The sequence below is a fragment of the Armigeres subalbatus genome, chromosome 3 (genome assembly GCF_024139115.2).
Source record: "Armigeres subalbatus isolate Guangzhou_Male chromosome 3, GZ_Asu_2, whole genome shotgun sequence".
NCBI lineage: Eukaryota > Metazoa > Arthropoda > Insecta > Diptera > Culicidae > Armigeres > Armigeres subalbatus.
This window is the reverse complement of record NC_085141.1, coordinates 428,741,606-428,767,876: the sequence shown is the minus strand read 5'-3', so window position 1 is coordinate 428,767,876 and position 26,271 is coordinate 428,741,606. Positions and strand designations below refer to the sequence as shown.

General features: G+C 41.8%; 1 protein-coding gene across 8 annotated transcripts in view; it reads left to right on the top strand.

Moving 5' to 3' along the window:
• Nucleotides 1-26,271, top strand: part of LOC134227513 (putative uncharacterized protein DDB_G0271606) — a 441,623-nt gene that overhangs the window by 384,521 nt on the left and 30,831 nt on the right. The window contains exon 1 of one of the 8 annotated variants that reach the window (XM_062709063.1): nucleotides 17,478-17,975. The exons of 6 other annotated variants lie outside the window; for them this stretch is intronic. The gene's annotated coding sequence lies outside the window, so the exon portion shown is untranslated. Of the gene's footprint in view, nucleotides 1-17,477; nucleotides 17,999-26,271 lie in introns of those variants that run through there. One more of the 8 variants, XM_062709059.1, reaches the window with a different exon arrangement.

Sequence of the window (26,271 nt, the reverse complement as noted above, 5' to 3'; positions counted from 1 at the left end):
TGTGAATATCTGACATAGAGCAACGTACCTTTAGACAAAGTTGTAGAGGGAAATCAGCGCTAGAAATCCGCTATACAATACTTTTCGGAATTCCGCCTCTCCTTGATGCATATGACACAGCGGGAGTCAAACAACTAAAAGCAGTGCTAAATTGCAACAATCGGGCGCTGGATTTGTGTTTTGCCAGTGAAGATCTGTGGCGCACTTGTGCTTTCATGCGTGCACCTTCCCCACTCGCGAAAGAATGCAGACATCATCCACCTCTGCTTATATCACTGGATGCCAGGACTTAACAGCGGTTCAAGGACACCCTCAGCAGTAGTTATCACGACTTCCGTAAGGCTGACTTCATGCTATCGAATGACTTTCTACAGAACTTGAACTGGACAGAGATACTACACGGCACGGATGCCAATCAAGCTGCTTCATTATTGTCGAACGTTCTAGTCTATGCTATTGGTTAATCGCCGTGGACCAATGAAGCCCGTCTGTTCAAATTCACATCTGAAAAGTTTGAAAAGGTTGAAAAGAACCGCTCTTAAGAAACACAGCAAGTATCGCACCAACGCAACCAGAGTTGCATATCTCGAAGCTAAGCAAAATTATTCCTGGCTCAATTATCGACTATATGCTGCCCATCAAATCAACATTCAAGATTGCCTTAAGTCCGACCTTAAAAGTTTTTGGAACTACGTTAACGACCAACGGGAGCAGACAGGTCTGCCATCGACAATGACCAACGGTATTTCGGAAGCCAGTACTATCATGGCAATAGCTGATTGCTTTAGTTCCCAGTCCCATAATCTTGGGCATAGTTTCACCGTTACATTTGACACGGTATCTGGCGCCCTCGAGCGGTTGAAATCATCTACCGGACATGGTCCAGATTGTATTCCATCGCTTCTATTGAAAAGATGCTCATCAGCATTAGTGTTACCGTTAGCTACAGTCTTCAATAAGTCCCTGACAACCGGAGTTTTCCCGAACAGTTGGAAACAGTCATATGTGTTTCCCGTGCATAAGAAAGGCTGTAAACAGAGTGTCGCTAATTACCGCGGGATCGCTGCACTGAATGCTGTATCTAAACTGTTTGAGCTCATCGTACTCGACGAACTTGTACATATTTGCGCACATTATGTTTCGCCGAAAGGAGAACGTTATTTTTGGCAACTGACCCGGCAACGAAATAAGGACTATGATTGGAAAACTCGGTACCTGGAATGTCAGGACCCTAAATGAACCTGGACGAGTGAGCCTTTTGGCTCGTGAACTGCAGAAGGTTGGAGTGAACGTGGCTGCTATTCAAGAAGTCCGATGGCCTAGATCCGGAGAACGTGAATTCCGAGCCGTGGACCCCACGACCAATACTGCATTCAAGTATAACATCTATCACAGCGGCGGTGAAAAAGCAGAGCATGGAGTTGGTTTCGAAGTGATGGGCAAGCAGATGAAGCGAGTGATGCGGTGGAAACCCATTAGCGAACGAATCTGTGTGTTGAGGATACGGGGCAAATTCTTCAATTACAGCCTAATCAACATTTACGCACCGATAAATCCGACGACGTGAAGGACACCTTTCATGAATGTCTTGATAAAGCCTATGAAGAGTGCCCAAAGCATGACGCGAAAATTATTATCGGAGACGCTAACGCTCAGGTCGGTAGAGAGGACTTTTCCGTCCTATAATCGGTAGGGAGAGCCTTCACTCCGCTTTTAATGACAACGGCCTACAGCTAGTAAATTTCGCTGCTGCCAGAGGGATGGCCATCAGTAGCACCTACTTTGCACGAAAGAACATCCGAAAGCAAATCTGGAGACACCCAAATGGTGAAACTTGCAACCAAATAGACCATGTTCTGGTGGATGGGCGCCATTTCTCGGATGTTATCGATGTGCGGACATTCAAAGGTCCGAATATTGACTCTGATCACTACCTCGTTGTCAGTAAAATTCGATCACGGTTGTCGACTGTATCGAACGAAAGATCACAGCGACGATGCGTTACAATATCCAGCTATTGTCGGCGGAAGGAGTATCGGCTGAGTACCGCCAGAAGCTCGACGAACGGATAAATGCAATCAACGTTAGCAACAACATCAACGATTTATGGGAGTCGATCCATTGAGCACAACAGCACGAGAAGTGGTAGGTCCTGCACAGAGGCGACCCAGGACGGGTTGGTTCGATGTGGAGTGACAGACGAGAAGAACGTTGCCAGAAGCCGGATGTTGGTGCCTGGTACCCGAGCGAATAGAGATCGGTATAAAGAATTGAAAAATGAACCCACCGCAGGAAGAAAAAGAGTACGAAGAACAAGTGATTAGTGAGACGCAGGAACGAATGGACCTCAATGATATGCGAAGGTTTTATGAGACCGCCAATATGGCGTGCGGAGAAAGACAGTGTCATATCCCGTCATGTGCAACGCCCAAGAAGGAAATTTGCTGACAGTTCAAACCGAAGTGGCTGCCAGGTGGAAGCAACACTTCGAGACTGTTGAATGGAGGAAGTGACGGTGCATCGGAGAACAGAATAAATATTAGCGACGATGGACAAGCTGTGGAATCACCTACACTAAATGAGGTTAAAAAAGCTGTGAAAGAGCTGAAAAACAATAAGGCTGTGGGGAAGGACCAGCTCCCGGCTGAACTTCTCAAACATGTCAGTGAGCAGCTTTACGAAGTTCTGCACCATATGATGTCGAAAATATGGGAATACGAGGAAATGCCTGCTAGCTGGTTGGACGGCCTCATTTGCCCTCTCTTTAAGAAAGGGCACAGACTGGAGTGCGCCAATTACCGAGGAATAACCCTCCTTAATTCGGCGTACAAAATTATGTCCCGTATTCTGTTCAACAGATTGAGACTGCTTGAAGAGTCCTTCGTCGGCGAATACCAAGCAGGTTTTCGTGAGGGCCGATCAACGACGGATCAAATGTTTACCCTGAGACAAATCCTTGATAAATTCCGGGAGTACAACTTGCAGACACATCATTTTCATCAATTTCAAGGCGGCGTACGATTCAGTGGAACGGAATGAATTATGGCAAATAAGGCTAGAACATGGTTTTGCGGCGAAACTGATTCGGCTTAATTGTATAACGTTGGACGAATCGAAATCAAGTGTAAGGGTTGCGGATGAAATATCATCATTTGGTACCTTAGATGGATTAAAGCAGGGTGATGCACTCTCGTAAATACTGTTCAATAAAGCGGTCGAGGGAGCGAGCTGGTGTGCTGGAGAGCTGGTGTGCAAAGAAGCGGTACCATTATCACAAAATCGCATTTGTTCCTGGGATTTGCGGACGATATCGATAATATCGGGATTGATCGCCGTGCCGTGGAAGAGGCTTTTGCGCCTTTTAAGAGTGAGACAGCGAGGATTGGACTCACGATCAATACCAGCAAAACGAAGTACATGGTCGCTGGCAATCAACGTGGGTTCATTAGTGGTGGTGGTAGCGAAATAGTGCTGGATGGTGAAAAATTTGAAGTGGTAGAAGAATTGGTGTATCTTGGAACATTAGTGACGTGCGATAATGATGTTACCCGCGAGGTGAAAAGACGTATTGCAGCTGCAAATAGGGCTTATTACGGACTTCGTAACCAGCTTAAGTCCCGTAGTCTGCAAACGAAAACAAAACTCGCGCTGTATACTACTCTGATTCTTCCGGTGGCTTTATACGGCCATGAGACATGGACGTTAAAGGAGGCTGATCGGAGAGCTCTCGGAGTGTTTGAGCATAAGGTGCTGCGGACAATACTCGGCGGTAAACAGGAGAACGGTATCTGGCGGCGTCGCATGAATCACGAATTGTACCAGGTGTATAAAGGGCTGGATATTATTAAGCTTATACAACACGGCAGACTACGGTGGGCTGGTCACGTTGTTCGTATGCCGGAAGAACGACAAGCGAAGATAATATTTAGTAGAGAACCCGGAAGAGGCCGCAGGCTTCGTGGAAGGCCGCGTACACGATGGCTTTTTGCAGTTGAAGAGGACCTGAGGGCGCTCAATGTTCAGGGCGACTGGAAGCGATTGGCCCAGGATCGAGTCCAGTGGAGAAGGATACTCCATTCGGCGTAGGTTCATCGAAGAGCTGTAGCCCATCAAGTAAGTAAGTATGTTTCGCCCAATCAACATGGTTTTGTACCCAAACGTTCTACGACCAACAACTTGTCTTCGTATACTTCGTTCATCATACGTGAAATGGAAAAAGGTCAACAGGCAGACGCATATACATAGATTTTGTGAATAGTGAAATATCAATGTACACCCGATTCTTTTTTAAAGGGGGATGCGTTCCGTGTAAAAAAAAGTTTTCAGTTCTAAATTCGGAAATCCGTGTAAAAAAGTTTTATGATTTCTCGGCCAATCGTGCAAAATGGAGCAACTTTGCAAAAATTTTGTATGGGATTTTTTACACGGCCGTGTAAAAAAATCCGTGTAAAAACAGAATCGGTGTACTAATGACACACAAACCAAATTTTCAAAACGACTTATCTGCTTTCGTAAACAAAAATTCAAACGTCGATTTGACGAATCTGATGGCACTTCCACGCAAGCCAACACCTTCAATGCGGAGGTAAAGACTTCTGCTACCAGTTGATGGTATCGGTTTGCGTAGAAATGCTATCAGGTTCGTCAAATCGATGTTTGAATCTTTGTTTACAAAAGCAGATAAGTCGTTATGAAAATTTGGTATTGAATTATAAATTAATAGTTTATTTTTTATTTGTGGACGCAGTAGCGCCCGTGGCAAGTGTGTTTTTTTAATATAACTAATATAATAGCATTAAAAAAATCAAAATTTTCAACGTCTGTTGTCTGTGTTTTTTTTTCATCAAATGCTGTGTCTAGTTGTCTAAGGTTGTCACTTGTTTAGTAGTAGTAGTAAAATTCTTCTTTATTTAAACATTTTTTGTTCTACAATTATTTTTAACATGTACAGTGATCGGCCGGCTTGGCCCTCCAACTTCAATTTTAATTATTGTTATCATTATTATTATTTTTATGTTGTTACTTAATTTTTAAAATATAATGTATCATGACGGCCTTCAGGAGGCGCTAGTGTGTTTTTTTAAAATTTGATAACCTAACTACTATGTACACTAATATTTACAATAAAAATTTGATAACCTAGATTGGAACTAGCGCCCTAAGCGCTTCTTGGTCCGAGTGCAAGCAACGGACCCTAAACTTTTCTTTACACTCACCAAAGCGTTCATGTAAGGTTTTTATTCCGGCCAGACGGTGGACCTCGGATGTTCTTATCCTGGGAGGGTGTTTAGGATCACCCTCAGGAATTTGTTTTGTACCCGTTGAAGTTTGGGGTGGAGGGGGTTAGCGCAGCTTTCCCAGACCAGCATTCCATATTCGAGCACAGGGGGGATGATTTGCGTGTAGACAGCAAGCTTATTTTTCAGGGACAATCACGATCGGCGGTTGATCAAAGGGTACAGAAGTTTCAACAAAACGTTACACTTTGTCACCGTTTTGTCAACCTGTTGCCTGAAAATAAGTTTGCTGTCGAGGGTCAAGCCTAGGTAGTCGGCCTCATTGGCCCATTCCACAGTCGTGCCATTGAGGATGATTTTACAGTCCCCAGACGGAACATGTTTAGGGGATTTGGAGTGGGGGGAAATGATGACCTGGGTCTTCGCCGCGTTGATACAGTTTTTGCAGCTGGTGAGGTACTCTGTCAGGGCATCCATCGTTGGAGTTTTGCCACTAGCGCTCTGATCACTCTACCGTTGTACGCATTGGAACTCGCTCCGCTGATTGAGACCCGAAATGTCCTTGCCGACAGGTAATTGTTGATGATTTTCACCAGGTAGCTGGGAAGATTGTAGCGTTGTAGTTTGTACACCAGGCCATCATGCCATACATTGTCAAATGCCTTCTCGACATCGAGTAAGGCCATGGCGGATGTTTTCGAGACAAATTTGTTCCGTCTGAGGACGTTGGTAACTCGGGTCAGTTGGTGTACAGTTGACCGACCGCGTCGGAAACCAAACTGTTCCTCGAGCAAGATGTTGAGATTTTCGGCAGACTCAAGTAACCGGTGATGAATAGCTTTTTCGAATAGCTTGGATAACCCTGAGAGAAGGCTGATGGGTCGATAACTTTTGGGAGAGGAAGGATCCTTCCCAGGCTTTCGGATGGGGATGACTTTCGCTGACTTCCAGGACGATGGGAAGTAGCTGAGCCGGAGACACTGATTAAAGATCAGTGAGAGGTGCTCAAAGAACGGAGCACTCATGTGTTTGAGCTCGAGATTCAGGATGCTGTCGAAGCCTGGGGCCTTCATGTTCTTCGACGATTTGATATAGGCCGTCAATTCGCCAGTTGAGATCTCCAACTCCTCCGAGAAGTCGTTGGGAATCAAATGGATGTTGTTTGCATGCTCGTTGACGGCTGCTTCGTGAGGACTGGTGATGTTCTGCCCAAGATTGTGTGAGCTGACGAAGTGACGACCTATTTCAGCGACCTTCTCTGCAGGAGTTATCAAGCGATCCTTCGAGCCATTATTGTCTAGTGGGATCAAAGGTGGAATGGGCCGAGGCTTGGATTTTAGAATTTTGGTCATTTTCCAGAACGGCTTAGCATAATCTGGGAGAGTGCGGATCTTATTCGAGAAGGCGTTATTTTTGAGGTCCACCATTCTGGCCTTGATAATTTTTGTGATTCGATTGCAGCGTGCCTTAAGCTCAGGCAGTCCAGTACGCTGAAACTGCCTGCGAGTGACATTCCGCAATCGAATCAAATCTTTGGTGAGTGTATCGATGTTTAAGGAGTTGCTTACCTGCCGAGCCGTCGGTACGTGTTGCTCTCGGGCCGCCGTGATCGCCTCCTCGATAGCGCACAGCTGGCGGTCGATACTTTCCGGCGTCTCCGGACGCACCTCGTAGTCAACGGTGTTATCGACGCACTGCTGGAAACGCTGCCAGTTCACTCGGTGGTAGTTCCGCCGTAACTGCTGGTGCCGATTGACCGAGGAGCCCAGTTCCGCCACCACCGGATAGTGATCCGAACTGAGCTCCTGGTATACAACCGGCTGCGAGACGTGGTCACTCAGGTTTGTTACGTAGAGGTCGAGCGTTGCGTGGGCACCGGACCGACTCAGCCGAGTGGGGAAATCCGGGCTCAGGATCGTGTAGTGGCCTTCCTCCATGTCGTTGCTCCAGATGGTGCCGTTTCGATTGCCGCGACTGTTGCCCCAGGCTTGATGTTTGGCATTCAAGTCGCCGGCAATGATATACTGGCCTTGCCTCCGCGTCAGCTTGACGATGTCCCTCCGAAGGGCAGCCGATGATCCATCGCCGGCTTTGGCTTGCGTTGGACAGTACGCCGCGATGAGCGCGATTGTGCCGACCGAAGTGGTGATTTCGACACCGATGGCCTCGATGACACTGAGCTGGAAGCTTGGAAGCAGACGACAGTTGATGTTGTAGCGAAGAGCGATGGCCACACCACCTCCCCTGGTCGGCCGGTCGAGTCGCACGATGCGGAAGTCCGGGATGTTGATGTTCACCTCCGGTTTTAGGTGCGTTTCGGTGATGAACGCCACGTCTATTTCCTTTTCCTCAAGGAAATCCTTCAGCTCGATTGTTTTGCTCTTTAGCGAGCAAGCATTCCAGTTGACCAGGCCCACCCTAGCAGCCATTTTCAATTATGAACATGCCAAGTGTGAAGACCTGGTCGAATCGGGTTTTGCAGCCGCGCAGTCGAGTGGCGAGCTGCGCGAAGATCGGCATCAGCTGCTCCGGAGTGTACAGCGGGGCAGATTCTTCCGGTGGGACGGCTTCGTTCTCCGACTGCCGACGGAACCCAGGAGGAGGAAGCGGGGCCATTCGCTGGTGGATGGTGCCGACGATGCTGGAGCTTGGACCGATGCAGCTGCCGCTGCCAGTCGCTTGTGCGGCTGTAGCGGTGGGAGTATTGGAATCACACGACGGGGAGCCGGGATAACTGGAAAGTTCTCCTCGTTAATTACAGGAACACGGATCTTCTTAGGAATGGTCCTGGTGGAAGCCTTCTTCCGGATTTCCAGGAACTCGGCTCGCTTTGGGCAGCCCTTTGTGGTGGCCGGATGTTTGTCGCCACAGTTGGCGCACTTGGGATCGGCCACCTCCATTTTGTCGCACTCGTCAGTCGGATGGGGTTCGCCACACTTGTTGCAGCGCGGCTTCATGCGGCAGTTTCTGGTGCCGTGCCCGAAATTGAAGCAGTTGGTGCATTGCGTGACATCGCGGTGCACTGGCCGATATCGCTCCCAGTCAACGACGGTGTAATTTATAACGCCAACCAGCTTCAGGTCCTTCCAGGTAGTGGAGCCGTGCTCCAGATGGATCAGGTAAAGCTGGTCGCGATATTTCCTCGCCTTGTCGTGACGAGCGATCTTGTGGACGGCTACTGGCTTCAGTCCGCAACTTTCGAGCTCTGCTTGGAGCTCTTCCTCCTTCATGTCGTGAAGTCCTCGCAGCAAAGCCTTGAGCGGCTTCGTGCCGGGGTGGTCATGAGTGTAGTACTCATACTTGTGGACCTCGAGGAACTCCACGACGGATTGATGATGGTCCCTGTTGGCCGGCATCACTTTCACGCCCTCGCTGCAGAGCCGAAAAGTACATTTCAGCCCCTTAGCGATCAGCTGGCGAATTTTGGGCGTAAATCCGGCGGATCGCCCTTCACAAACACGGGCGGGCACTTCTCCTTCCGCTCCGGTTGCACCTGCGGCAGCTGCGATTGCTGCTTCTTCCTCTTTTTCGGCGGATTGCCGGCGTCATCAAGCGGCAACGGCGAGAACACGTTGCTCTGCAAAAGCTGCTTGGAGGGGTGACCCGCGCCGCCAAGAGCAGTGCGCTTAGGCACTTTTACAGCGACCGAATCGGCCACCGGGTCTCCCATGACGGGTCCGGGAGAAAATAACGCCAACGCGACAGGCGAAAACGTAAACAGCGAAAGAACGAGAAAAAACACTTAGAAAAAATGCGCGAGCAAAAAGCACGTCCGTACGTGTTGCTGTCTCGAACTGGAATGATCCAAACCATCACATGTGTGCAGTATTTATAGTCAGCGTCGGGTTGGATTTCCCCTCCAAATTTTTTGACATTTGCGACATTGGGCGCTTCTGTTACTTAATATTGGGGGATACCGTGTTTTATAATCGATTAATTTATATATTTTTGTCATTTTCATGAAATCATTCCGAATATAATTTTACAATATTCCATTACTTACAACATTTCAATCTATTATACTACATTCCCCTTCACCCCTACTCTCCAAAATCGTGCCAAGAAAACGTTGTTAAATTTCGTTATACATTATAAATATAACACTCGTATTTGTTAATCAGTAATTAACATTTATTATTTTGATATACCAAATGTCTCACTGCGTATTATACAGCACAGTAATTTTTTGTACGATGCTAGTTATCATTTATCATTATTTCTAGTTATCATAGTAGGTCATAATATATATTAGGCATCAGATTGGAAAGTTTTCGTTAAGGTCACTCCTGACGGAATCCAAGATTAAAAGTGCTCGCGTTTTTGGGAGCACACCACTCGATTCAGAGGCGGCGCACAACTGTCATTTTTGTTAATTCAGCTTTGCTGCGTCGCAGCATGCGTGAAATAATAAAAATAACAGTTGTGCGCTGCTTCCGTAGCGAGTGGTGTGCCCCCGAAAACGCGAGCACTTTTAATCTTGGATTCCGTCAGGAGTGACCTTAAACTTCCGCTTCAATATGTTCTCGAATAATCAATCAAGCTACTCCTTCTGTCTGCTTCATGTGTTCTGCATCCCATCATTTTTATATTCAAATTTTCTCAATCAATTGGTCCTTTTAAATAATGCTGATTATATATATTTTACCTTCTCATAATAACTGCTAATTTGAGTAATACTAACATTTATTAGGCAAACTAATCAGAAAACATTCAACAAGAACCACTATTACTTATTACTTTGACATCCGTCTTAAAATTTCTCCTATTTTTCAGTCTATCATATTCTGCAGGACTACTTTTATCACAATGAAATTCAGTATCGACAATCTCGTCATTGAATTTGCAAAACTGTCCTTTCTACGCCAGATTGCATATTTGTTCGTGTTCAGTATCTGTCCTTAACCTCGCCAGATAATCATTCTTTTTTTTCTATTTCACTTGGGTTTAGTTTTCCAGACTCATAACGTCCGTCAAGCAACAGAATCAGAAAATATTCAAAAACATCAATTACAATTTCTAACTTTCATCAAATATTAGCCACTGATTTCAGAAATGCCATCTTGGGTTGAGTTTTCCAGACTCACAACGTCCGTCAAGCAACAAAATCAGAAAATATTCAAAAACATCAATTACAAGTTCTAACTTTCATCAAATATTAGCCGCTGATTTCAGAAATGCCATCTTGGGTTGAGTTTTCCAGACTCATAACGTCCGTCAAGCAACAAAATCAGAAAATATTCCAAAACATCAATTACAATTTCTAACTTTCATCAATATAAGCCGCTGATTTCAGAAATGCCATCTTGGATTGAGTTTTCCAGACTCATAACGTCTGTCAAGCAACAAAATCAGAAAATATTCAAAAACACCAATTACAAGTTCTAACTTTCATCAAATATTAGCCGCTGTTCTCAGAAATGCCATCTTGGGTTGAGTTTTCCAGACTCATAACGTCCGTCAAGCAACAAAATCAGAAAATATTCAAAAACACCAATTACAAGTTCTAACTTTCATCAAATATTAGCCGCTGATTTCAGAAATGCCATCTTGGGTTGAGTTTTCCAGACTCATAACGTCCGTCAAGCAACAAAATCAGAAAATATTCAAAAACACCAATTACAAGTTCTAACTTTCATCAAATATTAGCCGCTGTTCTCAGAAATGCCATCTTGGGTTGAGTTTTCCAGACTCATAACGTCCGTCAAGCAACAAAATCAGAAAAAAAAAATCAAAAGCACCAATTACAAGTTCTAACTTTCATCAAATATTAGCCGCTGATTTCAGAAATGCCATCTAGTGTTGATTTTTCCAAACTCAACAAAATCATAAAAAGTATCAAAACACCAATTACAAGTTCTAGCCGCTGTTTTCAGAATTGCCATCTTCGTTTGATTTTTCCAGACTCAGAATCTGTCCTTAAGCTCGCCAGATTTTTGTTTTTTTCTTTCGTTTTAGCAAAGCAGTCCTTTCTCGCCAGCTTGCTGTTTCTTTTCCATTCTATTATGCAAACCTGTCCTTTCCACGCCAGATTGCAACTTAGTTCATGATCAGTATCTGTCCTTAACCTCGCCAGATATATTTTTTCACTTGTGTTAGCAAAGCAGTCCTCTCTCGTCAGTTTGCTGTTACTATTCCATTCTAATAAGCAAATCTGTCCTTTCTCGCCAGATTGCTAATCTTCAGCAAATCAGTCTTGCAGATTGCTGGTATTTTGTAAAATTAGCAAAGCAGTCCATTTCCGCCAGCTTGCTATCTGTTATTTTTGTCAAATTATAGCAAGGCAGTCCGTTATCTTGCCAGCTTGCTATTCATCGATGCATACTTACATTTCTCCTACCGACATGGCCATTGTCGTGGGTCATTCGTTTCGCCGAGCCAAGTCAACGCTCCGACGAATAGAGGGCGGCGCCACCCGCTTACTCATCGTCGGGGCGAGATATTCTATGTGATGACGCCGGGACTCCATCTGCCATGAGTATGGCCTCCAGCTGCTGCGCTCGATCGAGGCGCCGATGGACAGAGGGCGGTGCCACCGGGGTCTGATGTTTTGATTGCGTTTTCGTAGTACAGATGCAGTCTCTTTTCTTCTGCTTTTCGTTTATGAAACTGTCAGTGTGGATCGCACCTATCTCTTTTCTTCTCGTGATTATCCTTATGGCTGTCAGTGCGGAATTTTCAATGTTGACTACGAAACAAACTGTGGTGAAGGTATACAAGCGTCAGTGCCTTGGGTGCCACCCGCTTGCTCATCCATCGGAACCGATCTCCCGCTCGGATGCCACCGAGTGTTCCTGATCGCTGCTCTGCTGCTGCTGCTGTCCGTCTCTGCATCCGTCGAAAAACTGATCCAAACCATCACATGTGTGCAGTATTTATAGTCAGCGTCGGGTTGGATTTCCTCTCCAATTTTTTTGACATTTGCGACATTGGGCGCTTCTGTTACTCAATACTGGGGGATACCGTGTTTTATAATCGATTATTTTACATATTTTTGTCATTTTCATGGAATCATTCCGAATATAATTTTACAATATTCCATTACTTACAACATTTCAATCTATTATACTACACGTAAGACATTAGACGCGCGGCTACAAAGCAATACCATGCTGAGGGTGGCTGTGTTCGAATCCCGGTGCCGGTCTAGGCAATTTTTGGATTGGAAATTGTCTTGACTTTCCTGGGCATTAAAGTATCATCGTGTTAGCCTCTTGATATACAAATGTAAAAATGGTAATTTGGCTTAGAAACCTCGCAGTTAATAACTGTGGAAGTGCTTAATGAACACTAAGCTGCGAGACGGCTCTGTCCCAGTGTGGGGATGTAATGCCAATAAGAAGAAGAAGAAGACTTTCTCATTTATTAACAGAGAAGTTTTTAAGCCAAATTACCATATTAGCATTCATATATCATAAAAATACAATGGTATTCATATACGCAGTGATCAGACACAAAATTGTTAATCTTCCGCGACAATTCTCGTTAAATAACCCAACTGGTGTGTAGCAGTACATTCACTGCTAGGCTAAGGATGACACAGATTGGATCAGATTTCATTACTTTACCCAAATGTTCTTTACTTACAATAACGTAAGTCTAATTTGTTGATATTTGTCTAGTCTAGTTGTTTATCTTACGTAAGCTTAATTCGTTGGTCTGATCTGATATTGAATTGTTTCGACAAAATTTGCTTCTAAGTGATTTAAATGGTTGTGTTTACACGTTCAATTCGCAGTCATGTCAAATAAACCAATTCCAGTCAGTCATTGAGTTGGTTCGTTGTTGAATTTCACTGATTCTGATGAATTATGAGGTAGCTACCATAGATATGCGTCATGTGTTTCAGTCGTAGCTAAGCTAACCCAATCAATTCGCAGTCAAGTCTAGTGGCATGTGTAAATTATTTAATCAATCTGAGCATTAATCAGCACAATTTCACTCAGCCGAGCGATTCATTTCTCATAATCAATCGAGACACACTTTTTGTGAGAACTCTTCATAAATATTAGTTCGGCGCAACATTTTGATACACGAAATATAAGTCAGTTCAGACCTGAAGAGCAGATAATAGAGAGATTATTCTAACACATTAATTTAAATCGTCATTTTTCGTTATCGGAATTGACTAGTTCACGAGCGTCAATGCGCTTGATTTTCCCTCAACACTAATTCCTCTGAGCTTCATTCGAAAAATGTGTACAATGAATTCAAATAGAAATTTTTGCTGTTTTCATTCAAAAGAATTCTACTGAATCGCTCTAATGTATATGTGATCGATTAGAGTTCTTTGTCGTACCAAGTTGGTCATCTGCAACAACTTATCAGATTGGCAGTTTTACAGTGGACAATGCTCTTGGTGCACGCACACTTGGTGTATTTGAAATAAAAAAATTTCTCAATCAATAGCAAAAAAAAAATCAAATATTGAGCGGAGGTCGCTTTACCACTATAGTGCACTATTAGGGAACAATTTCCAAATATATCTTTTTTTAATGAGAGCGGAAAGCCTGTTATCTATGTCAGAGTGTTAGCATTATCAGTTCAACGGAAATTGTAACCATAAGCTTTATTTGCCGATTCTTTCATATCAATTCCATTTGAGTTAGCCCCATGGATAGCATTCAATGTTATCGTACTTCTAAATAACATGATATAAATAAGACTGTTCGGGAGAAATGAAAAAAAAATAAATAAATACAAAACAAACCATGTCCCTTATTGAATATACACTTGGGTCGCTTTTAAAGCAAATAAATTTTGTCAATTTCTACATTTTGTTAAATACCACATGATTTTATCTCGATTTTTTGTGGATGTTGGGCCTTCTCAATGAATTGCTAAATCCCAAAGCCTGGTTGAAATATTCAAATATGAACCACATAAAAAGCGACTTCAGTGTACCAGCATACCAGTTCCATTATGAATTTAAATATGCCGATTGCTCAAAATTCAATTTATTTTTTCTATCGAAATCGTTCCACTTTGAGGAATAACTCAGCAAAAGTATATTTTCTTAGCAAGCAAAAATCAAAAGGGTTATGTGCCAGACACGACCGCCCGACGTGAACTACGTAAAGCATTTAGCATTTTGAGAATTGTAATGCCATAATTCTTGAATATTATAAGATAATTTATGTAATTATTTATGCCGCTGATTTCGAACAAAACTGGCGTAACTCAAAATTGCTGTATACGACAATTTAAAATTTTCACTTAAAAAGGTAAATTTCTAACAGTCGCTTGTTAGGTGTATAAATCTCAAAAATCCATCGGAAGATAAAGGCGATATTAACATTCAAAATCTTTATAATTTCATGAGAGTCCTCTATTTTGAAATCTTCATTTTACACTCTGTATCCTAGCCTTCCTCTTAGACGTAGTGTACGCCAAAAAATCACTTTATTACAAATAATCAAGGAATGTAATTGTCGCTGAAAAATGCAAAAAACAAGCGACAAAAGAGAATAGCGATAACTCTTTGTCCTCATCTGCAGAGGATAAAGACATTGCATTGTTGCGTTCCGTTTTATTTGCAACAAACATGGAGAGGTAATTGTTGTGAACTTTTCAAACTGCGATAACTTGTATATTTCAGAAGTAAAACACAAATCATGTCAACAGATGGTTAAGTTAATGTCTAAACTATGATAACTGATACTTATTTAACCAAAAACATCATCGGAAACCGACTGCTTCTCAAAATGCACGGCAGGCGATCATTGTCCTATTCTGTTGCAGTTTGGGACAAACGCTTATGCTACGTTTAGACAAGGCAAGTGAATTGAGCAAGTCGCTTGAATCGAACGCGAACTGAACGTGTAAACACCTTAATTCAATTCACTTGAACGAAAAGAAAGTTGAACATGTTCAACTTTTGGCAAGTCAATTGAATTCAACTGAGTTGTTCAATTCACTTGCCCTGTCAAAACGTAGCATTATTGCGAGTTGAGTTTGTCTCAACATTTACAAGAGAGGACAATGTTGTTGTCATTGGCAATGTTGTTATTTTACATTCCTTGCAAATAATACGAAATTTTTATTGCATTTTATCGTCCGTAAACTGCAATGCAATCGTCTAATTTATCAAAAAGGTTACTAGAAATTTGTTTGAACTATTCTTCCAAAAACTTCCAATTCAAACATTATTTCAGGTATTCCTTCGGAAGCCATCGAAAATTTCATTCCCTCGAAAATTTCTCCAGTAATGTTTCCGGACTTTCCAACAAAAATCCTTTCCACAAATCTAGACCAAAAATTCAGGAATTTTCTTAGAAGTTTCGGAACGAATTGCTAACGGAAGTAACAACGGAACTTCTAAAGGTAGAATTTCTTGAGTTTCCGAAGGAATTTCTTAAGGGATTTTGAAGGAATTTCCAAACCATTTTCTGCAAACATTCCTAAAGTTATTTCCAAAAGAAGTCATAAAGAAATTTCCGAAGGAATTCTTCTAAGGGAATTTCGGAATGTTTTCATAAAGCAATGAATCCGCAGGTATTTCCGAAGAATTTTCCCTAGGAATTCCGACCAAATTTCAAAAGTAATTTCCCATGGAATTTCTAAAATAATTTCATATCATGTCGTGTCATGAAATTTCCGAAGGAATTTTCGAAGGTAGCTCGGAAAGAATTTCTGAAGAATTTCTCAAGATGCAAATTTTTCTTTAGGATTTTTTAAGAAACTTTTGAAGGAATATCGTGATGCATTCCCAAAAGAACTTCTGGATCTATCTTCAAAGTAAGTTCCTGAGAATTTCCTGAAATAATCCTTGGAGGAAATTTCAATGAAATTCTTGGAGGAATTCACAAATAAATTCAAGAATTTCTGAAATTCCTTCAGGAGGTCCTTCGGAAATTCTCGGAATTACAGGAACCGATGGTACGGAATTTCCGATGGAATACCTGTAAAAATTTCTAAAAGTATTGCTAAAGGAATTCCTGAAGGAAATTTCGGAGGGGTTTCTTAAAGAATTCTTAGACATTTTTTTAAGAAGTTTTCGAAAGAATCCCTCAATGAATTCTCGCTTAACTTTTCATAAGGACCTAAGTAACATTTTTTTCATGAATTCATTTGAATAGCGCAATCAACAGAACAACATGAAAGCTTTTGATTGCAGTACTCAAATTAATTCATGAAAAAAATGTTACTTAGGTCCTTTTGAAAAGTTAAGCGAGAATTATTAAAAAAATTTCTAAATTTGTTTGAGCAAATTCCTTTAGGAGAGAAAAGAAATTCCCGATCAAATTCCTGGTATTTTCTTTCAGGTATGCTTGAAATAATTTCTTGGTGACTTACCGAATTCCTGGGGGAGAATTTTCCGAACGAACTTTAAAATAAATTCATGAAACATCACCTGAATATTGACGAAATTTTCAAAGTAACTCCTGAACTGTCCCATTCAATTCTACCACTTAATTGTACCTTGACAGATACGTATTTTGACCTCAACAGTAAGGTCGTCTCAGTGTCTCGTACTTGACTCGACTTACGAGACACTGAAGACGACTTTACTGTTGAGACATTCCACAAAAAGCACAAAATAATTTTCTTAACTCCTGAAGTTAATTCCCAAGGAATTCTCGAGAACATCCGAAGAAGTATAATGATGGAGCGACTTGCAATCCCGATATATTTTTTTTTTTGCGGATGTTTATTCCGAAAATTCCTCTAGGAAATCCTCCAGGAATTTCTTTGAGAACTCCTCCAGGAATAATAAATAAAATTGTAGTAAAGTCTTATAACTGTGTAACATTCCCGTAAGATAAAAAAACACAGAAATAAAATTTTAAAATCCTCAAGACTCACTTGAAACAAATCATCAAGGACACGTTTTATGCATAATCTGATAAATAATTATTGGACGTTTCTCAAACAAATTTTTTAAATAAAAATCGAAAATAAAATCAATGATTGAACATAAATAAATCGACTTAAGTCGAGTCAAGTACGGTACACTGAAGACGACCTAAGTGTTGTGGTCGAAATACGTATCTCTAAAGTGACATTAAAGCGGTGGACTTAATGGGACAGACAAGTGAAGCTATTCCACCAAAATGAAATATATTTGAAACGTTTCATGAGAAAACCGCCACATTGAATTCCCATCCGTGCATGTGCTTTCATCGCCCCACAGATGTCGGTGCCGTAGTTTCCATGCCATCAGCAAGAAAATTACCCCGACCGGCCGCACATCAAGCAGGTAGACGTTGAGGCGCTGAATGTGTGAATGTGACCAGCAAGAAAGAGACACAAGAGAGAAATGGAAAAATCGCGGCGGACATTTTGAAGGCAAAAGTGAGTTTAAAGGAAATTTTATTACGCTCGAAGTCAAGTCAATATACACCAAAACTGGACTAACTAATCGGAAATCAATGCCTGAAAGTGCAAGGTTTATGTGGTGCATGTTATCTCGTTTGAAAGTGAAGTATTTAGGATGAAAAGTTGAATGTAAAAATCTCCAAAGGGTGCCCGTCGCGGATTTCAGTCGACGACGCAGAGGATTTTTTCTCACCTCTTCTCCACTCGCGCCCTGCTCTGTAGTGTGTGTATTGTGTGTAGCGAGGCATTCATCGTCCAACTCAATCAATCAAACCGTGAAGAAGGAAAAGACTTTTTTTAGGACAGAGTAACGTAAAAAAGTCTACAGTGTGACTCAATTGTGCGACGGGAAGGCGGAGGAGTAAAACTGGATAACTTCCGGATGGCACGAAGCGCGTGAACGACGAGATTTCTGTCCTCCAGGTTAGGTCGTACCCGTGAAAAAGGTGATTATTTTCAAACGTGAGGCAATTAATCAAATTACAGATGAAAAAGTAAGCTCACGATAGAATCGGAGCTGCCAAAATGCGAGGGATGGTGCATATACAAATACAAAACAGTCGTGGTTCTTTCTCTTTCGTTCTGATAGGAGTTTTCCACTCCGACTTTTCAAGTGGCTCTTTTGATGGACATGTTGGGTTGTTTGTGGTTGTGCATTGTATGTGTCCCCGCGAGTGCGATGATGAGCGAGTGAGAAGCATTTTGCGTGATAGTAGAGCGACCCCATCTCGCGGCTTGCGTTTTTGCGCTTTGATCTGAGAACGTGAGCCACGCAAGAAGAGGAGAGGAACACCAGCAGTGCGAGAAAAGAGAAACAACAACAACAACGGCGGCAAGAAAAACAGGCATTATTATTGGGAATGGGGACGCTTTGTGGAAAGAATAAAGGATGACAAAAATGTATGCTCTTATGTGGAGTTGTTTTATGCGAATGCGAACATGTATGGAAAGCACGTACGGTTTATGTGGTCGTACTATCGCAAAGTGCCAAAGCGGCCAATGGCTAGTTGCAGCTAGTATGTATGGGTGCATGAGCCCGAAACTGCGTAAGATATTGTTTGGGCTGAGAATGCAATGCATTTATTCCGCAGATCAATAGCGACATGAAAGAAAGTACCAAAGGTACATGTCGTAGAAGATAACAAGTGTGTATCGGGATGGAACCTGTGACTGCGTTAGTTTTGCACTATGCATATGGCTGACGGGAGACAAATGTAACCGCTAGATTCAGTAGACTCTTCTTGGGGTCTAAATTGCTAGTCATGTTTATCATTAGGATAGAGGGCGTAGGTTGTTTAAAAACTAAATGACGAGACAAGTGAAAAAATAACCACTAAAGAAAAAAATCATCTCAAACACCTTATGCAACAAAAAGGACAATTTATATTTCTTTAAAAAAGCGTAGTCACACAATTGTAATGATTATAATGATTTTGAACCCTACACATAATCCCGGCTTTGATAAATATTGCACATCTATTTTTGAACCAAAAATTTCATTTTTTTGTCATTCGGTTCTAATGATGTATGGAAATCCAACCAGCCAAGCAGGAATGCAAGTGAATAACAAAATTGAAATCAAGCCGCTAATAGAAAAACTGTTCAAACAGAGCTCCATTCGTTTGTAATATGATTTAGAATAGTTTTTGTTGGAAATAATGGTTAGCCGGAAAGATAATATAGATAAAAATGTATCAATCTGCTCGCTCATCTCATTAAAGTTTACGTGTTTCTACATGTTTCAAAAAATTATATTGGTACCTACACTCGCGTAGTTTAAAGCTAGTGAAATGTATGACAAATTACCGATTCGTTTCATGAGAAAGATTACACGTACTTTTGTAGAATTTTTCGTGATTTCAGAAAAACATTGTGAGTTTTTTCCCAGCCCACTCAAGGACCGCAATAACTTTAAAATCAAGATCGAACTATGCCAAATTTGTTGGTATCTGTATGTCAGTTTTCTTGTAGATTCGAGAGAACCACTAAAATGAAATCAAACTTGGTTAGTATCCGTATGAACCCCTAAAGTTAGATAATTTTTCGAAATATGTTCCTATAGCGATCATTGACAATTGCCTAATTTAAGGCTTTTTTTTTCTTTCGTGTGTGTGTTTTTCATCCACTTTTTATAAATCGCATTTGTAAGCCAAACAAACGATCTTGTAACCAATAGCACTAATCTATTCGATGGCCTTCAATCGGTTTAATTCCGTTGGATTTAGGATTGAACGATGATCGCCAAAACCATACTGTTTTTTATAGTGTCCATTCAGTCAAAAAAAAAGCGAAAAAACCGCCAATTGAACTCGCCCGGGAAAAATCTGGTCATTATTGTCCAACCTATCAAAAAATACATTTTTTTGTAATGATCTGAATGACAACCATATAAAAACAAAATATGCACAGATATTAGAAAAAAATGTAGAAGGTTGTATAAGAGACACGACCGCAAAATCAACGTAGAGTTACGTATTGGAATGCAGCGACTCAAAATAGTAATTCTTGCCATTAATCGTTTTTCGACTTTAATTTTAAACATTTATCAATTCACGCGCCAGATGACTTATAGCCGAAATGTAGGCAATTAACTGTGTATAACAAGTTTTCAACAGTGCCTGAAGAAATTCAATGTTTCAATAGTTTAGCACCTTTATTCGATTGTTTTAAATAGTTGTGCAAAATCTTTAAAAGATTGTCGATCGATTGATACAAGAATCATCAAAATCGGTTGGAAGATGGCTGAGTTATTAGCCCATACTTCCTGACCCCTTTTCGTGAGTCTCAAATTTGATTCTCCAGAATGTTTTCCCGAAGGACGTATTCTACGTCAAAAGTATTCTGCAGTGAACCTTGCGAATGGAACGTAGGATGTCACGAGTTCGATTCTCGGTCTGGCCCAGGATGTTTTCGGGTGGGAAATATTCTTGGCTCCCTAGGCATAGTGTATTTGCCACAATTGGCAAGCATAGCAAAGCAGTGGGATTACTAATAGAAAGTTTAGTTGAAAAGCAAGCCAGGTTCCAGTTGTGATGTAAAGCCATCAAAGAAGAAGAAGACTTTTTAATTTATTTATGATAGACATTTTTTTAAAGGTTACATACGAAACAATGAATGAGGCAAGGCCTCCGTAAATGCTTGCCCATCGGCGAAGACTTATCCTGCTTGTGGAGTTCCACAGTTAAAAAAAAAATAATCAATTTTTTTTCTACATTGCTTTTCTTCATCGCTATGAACGACGAAAAAAATAAGAAAGTTGTGAGTGATAAACTCGAATTTCGAAAATCGATTATTGAGTTCCATTAAAATAGTAATGGTTTCCTATATTGATATGTCGGCGATGAACATATCACCCGAGGTGCGCTCAACAGGAAAATCATACTGCTGTAGTCGGAGTGCACATGTTTCTGCCCTTGATACAGCTCGTTTCCTAATGCGTTGCATTCCACCGAAGATAAATTTATTTGAGATAGTATCCGATATTTTCTTAAAAGATTTACTTAATAAATAACAGAAGAATTTACCCACCATATTATGGCTATTGGCTATAGCTTCTTTTAGTGGATACTTTTGTCCCATCAGTGGACGATTAATAATCACAAGCAATTGCCTTTGGATTGATTGCACATTAAATTGAATAAAAACAATCCCCATACTACGTGGCAATGCATCAACATACAAGGAAACAAATCTGTTCTCATAATCATGAACAAAAAATCATGAATTTATAAATTTTGTTAGTTTATGGAATCATGATTTCAGGAACTTTATTCTACAATGATCGATAAAATGCACTTCTATGAGAAGTTAAACCGTTCACGTAAGGGCCACGTGCCACAGCCTGATATGTGTAAGGACATAAACGGGAACCTTCTTACAAACGAGCGTGAGGTGATCCAAAGGTGGCGGCAGCACTACGAAGAACACCTGAATGGCGATGTGGCAGACGAAGATGGCGGTTTGGTGATGGACCTGGGAGAACGCGCGCAGGACATAATTTTACCGGCTCCGGATCTCCAGGAAATCCAGGAGGAGATTGGCCGGCTGAAGAACAACAAAGCCCTTGGGGTTGATCAACTACCAGGTGAGCTATATAAACACGGTGGTGAGGCACTGGCTGGAACGCTGCACTGGGTCATTACCAAGATTTGGGAGGAGGAAGTTTTGCTGCAGCAGTGGATGGAAGGTGTCGTGTGTCCCATCTACAAAAAGGGCGATAAGCTGGATAGTAGCAACTACCGCGCAATCACATTGTTGAACGCCACCTACAAGGTACTCTCCCAAATTTTATGCCGTCGACTAGCACTAATTGCAAGGGAGTTTTATGGGCGAACGCTCCACTACGGACCAGGTGTTCGCCATTCGCCAAGTACTGCAGAAATGCCGCGAATACAACGTGCCCACACATCATCTATTTATCGACTTCAAAGCCGCATATGATACAATCGATCGGGACCAGCTATGGCAGCTAATGCACGAACACGGATTTCCGGATAAACTGACACGGTTGATCAAAGCGACGATGGATCGGGTGATGTGCGTAGTTCGAGTTTCAGGGGCATTCTCGAGTCCCTTCGAAACGCGCAGAGGGTTACGGCAAGGTGATGGTCTTTCGTGTCTGCTATTCAACATCGCTTTGAAGGCGTAATACGAAGAGCAGGGATTAACACGAGTGGAACAATTTTAATAAGTCCGTCCAGCTATTTGGCTTCGCCAACGACATAGATATTATGGCACGTAACTTTGAGAAGATGAAGGAAGCCTACATCAGACTGAAGAGGGAAGCTAAGCGGATCGGACTAGTCATCAACACGTCGAAGACGAAGTACATGATAGGAAGAGGTTCAAGAGAAGACAATGTGAGCCACCCACCGCGAGTTTGCATCGGTGGTGACGAAATCGAGGTGGTAGAAGAATGTGTGTACTTGGGCTCACTGGTGACTGCCGAAAATGATACCAGCAGAGAAATTCGGAGACGCATAGTGGCTGGAAATCGTACGTACTTTGGACTCCGCAAGACGCTCCGATCGAATAGAGTTCGCCGCCGTACCAAACTGACAATCTACAAAAGATGGAAGATGATTGCAGACCCTCCGTAGACTGCGTGGTTGGCGACGTGTAGCCAAGGACCGAGCCGAATGCAGAAGACTCTTATACAACGCACAGGCAACTTGGCCTTTTTTTCCTGTTCGGGTGTGCCACTGCGACCAGTTATTAGATCTATTGTAGCGTTACCCGTCTGGCCTTAGTCTGAATAAATAATAAATAATGATGGGACTCTTGTTATCCGTTTACCCACTTCAAACTGATGTGAAAGCGATTATATGGCCCACACAGGATTTCTCGGCATACTGCCGTCGAAGAGTCGCATCGATCTTCTCTTGAATATAGGATTACTTTTAATAAAACTTTGATAATAGTACACAGCAACATACCAAGCTTCCACCATTTCTTTTGTCGACGCCGTTTGAGTGGAAAAACTTCTAGCACTTGACAATGTTTGATTTGATTTCTTACACCCAACCGGCGATTGTTAGATTTTCTTACAATTCTGTTCAAGAACCTGTATAAGAACTGCAAGCTTTTACAACAATATTTGTATGAGACTTACATTTTTTGTACAATAATATAACAATTTCACATATGCCCAGTTCTGATAGAGGTTTTGGTAGGCTCTTATACAGAATCGTAAGCGAATCTAACAATGGCCGGTTGGGGTGTAGTATTGAATTTCTTGATGAGCTTCTCAACCGATTGTGTGACAACGCCTACGGCTTCTGATGAAGCTTAGATGCGTTGTAGGAACAATAAATTCAATTTTGTATTCTGTTTTCAATAATTTTTTAACAGTTTTTACATCTATTGCATTTACAGTGGTCAGGCATATTACATGGTCAGCCACATTACATCTAATGGTTGTAGTTGACTTTAAAAAGTTCTAACCAAGTCTAAATTGAATTGATTATTCTTGACATTTTTATTTCAGCTTAAGTTGTCCGCATGCCCCTTGGGGTATCAAAGATCATGCGTAGAAACTTGTTTTTGTACTCTTCATAGCTTTAGATGGTTTACTCTAGCACAACTTTCCCAGATTGGCATTCCGTACACAATCAGTGGGAGCAAGATTTGTTTGTAGACAGTAAGCATACGTACTTCCTTGACAGGGTTGACGGTTTTATCGACCTGTTCTCTGAAGATCAGTTCGTTGTTTGGTGTTTGACCAAGGTAGGTAATCCACTGTGCCGGCCATTCTACCCGGTTGTCGTTCAACATGATTTTATAGTCTGCAGTCGGATTTTTTGGATGTTTTTGACTCGGGTCAGCTGATGGACAGTTGATCAACCACGGCGAAAACCAAACTGTTCCTCTTGATTCGTGTAACCGGCGGTAAATCGATTTGTTAAAAAGCTTAGATAACACTGATGGAAGGTTTTTGGGGCAGGTTGGCCTTCTAGGTTTTCTGATTGGGTTAACTTTGGCTGAGATCCGAGGGAAAGGAAAGCCGGAGATACTGATTGAAAACCAAGGCTCGATCTTCAAAATTTTGGAGGTCATGGGCATAGGCGAACAGTTCGTCTGCTGTCATCGCCAACTTTTCCGAGAAGTCATTGGGAAGTTGATTGAGATTGTTTGCTGGTTTCCTGACTCCAGGGGTGGCATACGCGAGGAGAAGTGGATGAACGCTGTCATCAGAGGAAAAGTAGAATCACTGAAATTTAACACAGCAAGGTATAGGCAATGGAATTGAAAATAATTTTAAAAATTATAAACAGAGATTTTTTTGAAAATGATTTATTAGGCGGGATTAGAAATTTAATAAAGATTAAAAGTAGTACCATCTCCGGAATCATTTCAAGAAAAAATTTCATTGTCATTAACAATCAAATTAATTTATGTATAAAGTAGATAATCAAAATTCTAACCGCATGCTATAAATTATTTGTAAATAAATTTTATTTTGAAATTTTTAAAATTATTTTGAAAGCTGCATCCCATACCTCGCTGTGAAATTATTTTCATGATTCTACTTTTTCTTTTGATGACAGAATTCATTCTTCTGCTAGCGTATTGCGCATCTCGTCTCGAAACCAGCAAACCATGCGAACTGTCATACGAAAGAGCTGTCGAAAAGGGATGCGCAATGAGGCCCCAGCTTCATGCGGACTGACTTGGACTGATAATGCAATGTTTTGTCCGAGGCTGTGTGAGCTAATGAAATGCCGGCCTATCTAAAGGAGCCTTCCAATCAGAGGTTATCAGGCAATTATTGTCTATCCGGAATAAATTTATACCGCTTTTTATACCGAAGTTGGATTTTTCTCCAGATACAGGCAACTTTCCCAACTTCGGAAGTAGTGCGCTGGATTCGCCTAAAGATGCGCTAAACAACGCATCAATTAGTTTGACAAATAAAACTTCGGAAGAAAGTTCGGTTCGGAAGTCCGGACTTCCGAATTCTAAGTTGGTGCTACGCCGACAATAATAGAGCCATTGTTGTCTATGGGGATCAACGGTGGAATGAGGTATGGCTTGGTTTAAAAAGAAATGTCAACTTCCAGAACGGCTTAGCACAGACTGGAGGCTTTGCGACTTTTCATCGAATGACATTAAGTCAAATGACGTTTGGTTGAATGACATTTCGTTGAAAAGACGTTTAATCGAAGGGACATTTGGTCGAATGGACATGTGGTCGAAAGTGAGACACAGCCGAGCGTATCGTGGGGCGCTTGATCTAAAGGGTTTTTGGTTGATAATTGGCTCATGATACATTGAGCTTGTCTTATTTTTTTCATAATTACTCTTTCTTCAACTTAACTTGCACGCGATAAAGTAGCTAATTAATCTTTTTTGTTACAATCATTCTTTATATACGGGCGGGTTTCGCCCAACTTTATTTCGCTTCATATTCCATGTTTCATCCTCATTACCATTTTCACGACCACAACTTGTGTGTGTTATATGTCCTTTGACGTTGAGTCTGACAAGTCTCGTCTAATGCCGTTCGATGTCCTAAGGCTCCTCGAGTTGCGATGATGTCGATTTACCGAGGGCCCAACCACCCGATAGTGATCAGAGCAGGGTTCATGGTTCATTACCGGCTGGGAAGCGTTGTTGTTCTTGTTGGTGAGGAAAATGTCGAGGATTGCATGGGCCACCGATCGGGTCAACCGAGAGAAAGCATCCGGGTTCAAGATGTTTAAGTGTCCTTAGTCCTTAGTTAAGTGTCCTTAAGGTCTCGGTGAAGAATTATTCCATTTAGGTTCTGCTATGTATTACCTCTGTATTTGTGTTTTGCATTGAGCTCGCCAGCGATGATGAACGCCCGCGTTACCGAGTTGACTTGATGGTGTCTTGTTTCAGGGACAGTGCCGATCCAACCACATGTTTGTTTGTTTGGTATAGTATGCAGCGATGATTGAAATCAAACCGATCAAACCTCACAAGTTAAAAGTTGGGAACGTAGACATTCACTTCAGGTTTGAGCTGTGTCGATGTTGTTATGGTTGAGGAAGTCGTTTAGCTCGATCTTTTTTGGATAGAACAAGCGTTTCAAATGAGTGACCACCGAGGTGGCGTTATTTCCTCCGGGGAGGAGCATAGAGCCCCGCATTTCTCCAGACAGGCTACCAAATAGGACTAAAAAGGATAATGCTTTAAATCACCACAACTATTTTAATCTTTGCTCTAAAAAATGGATTGAGGGCTCAGTTTGGTAGAT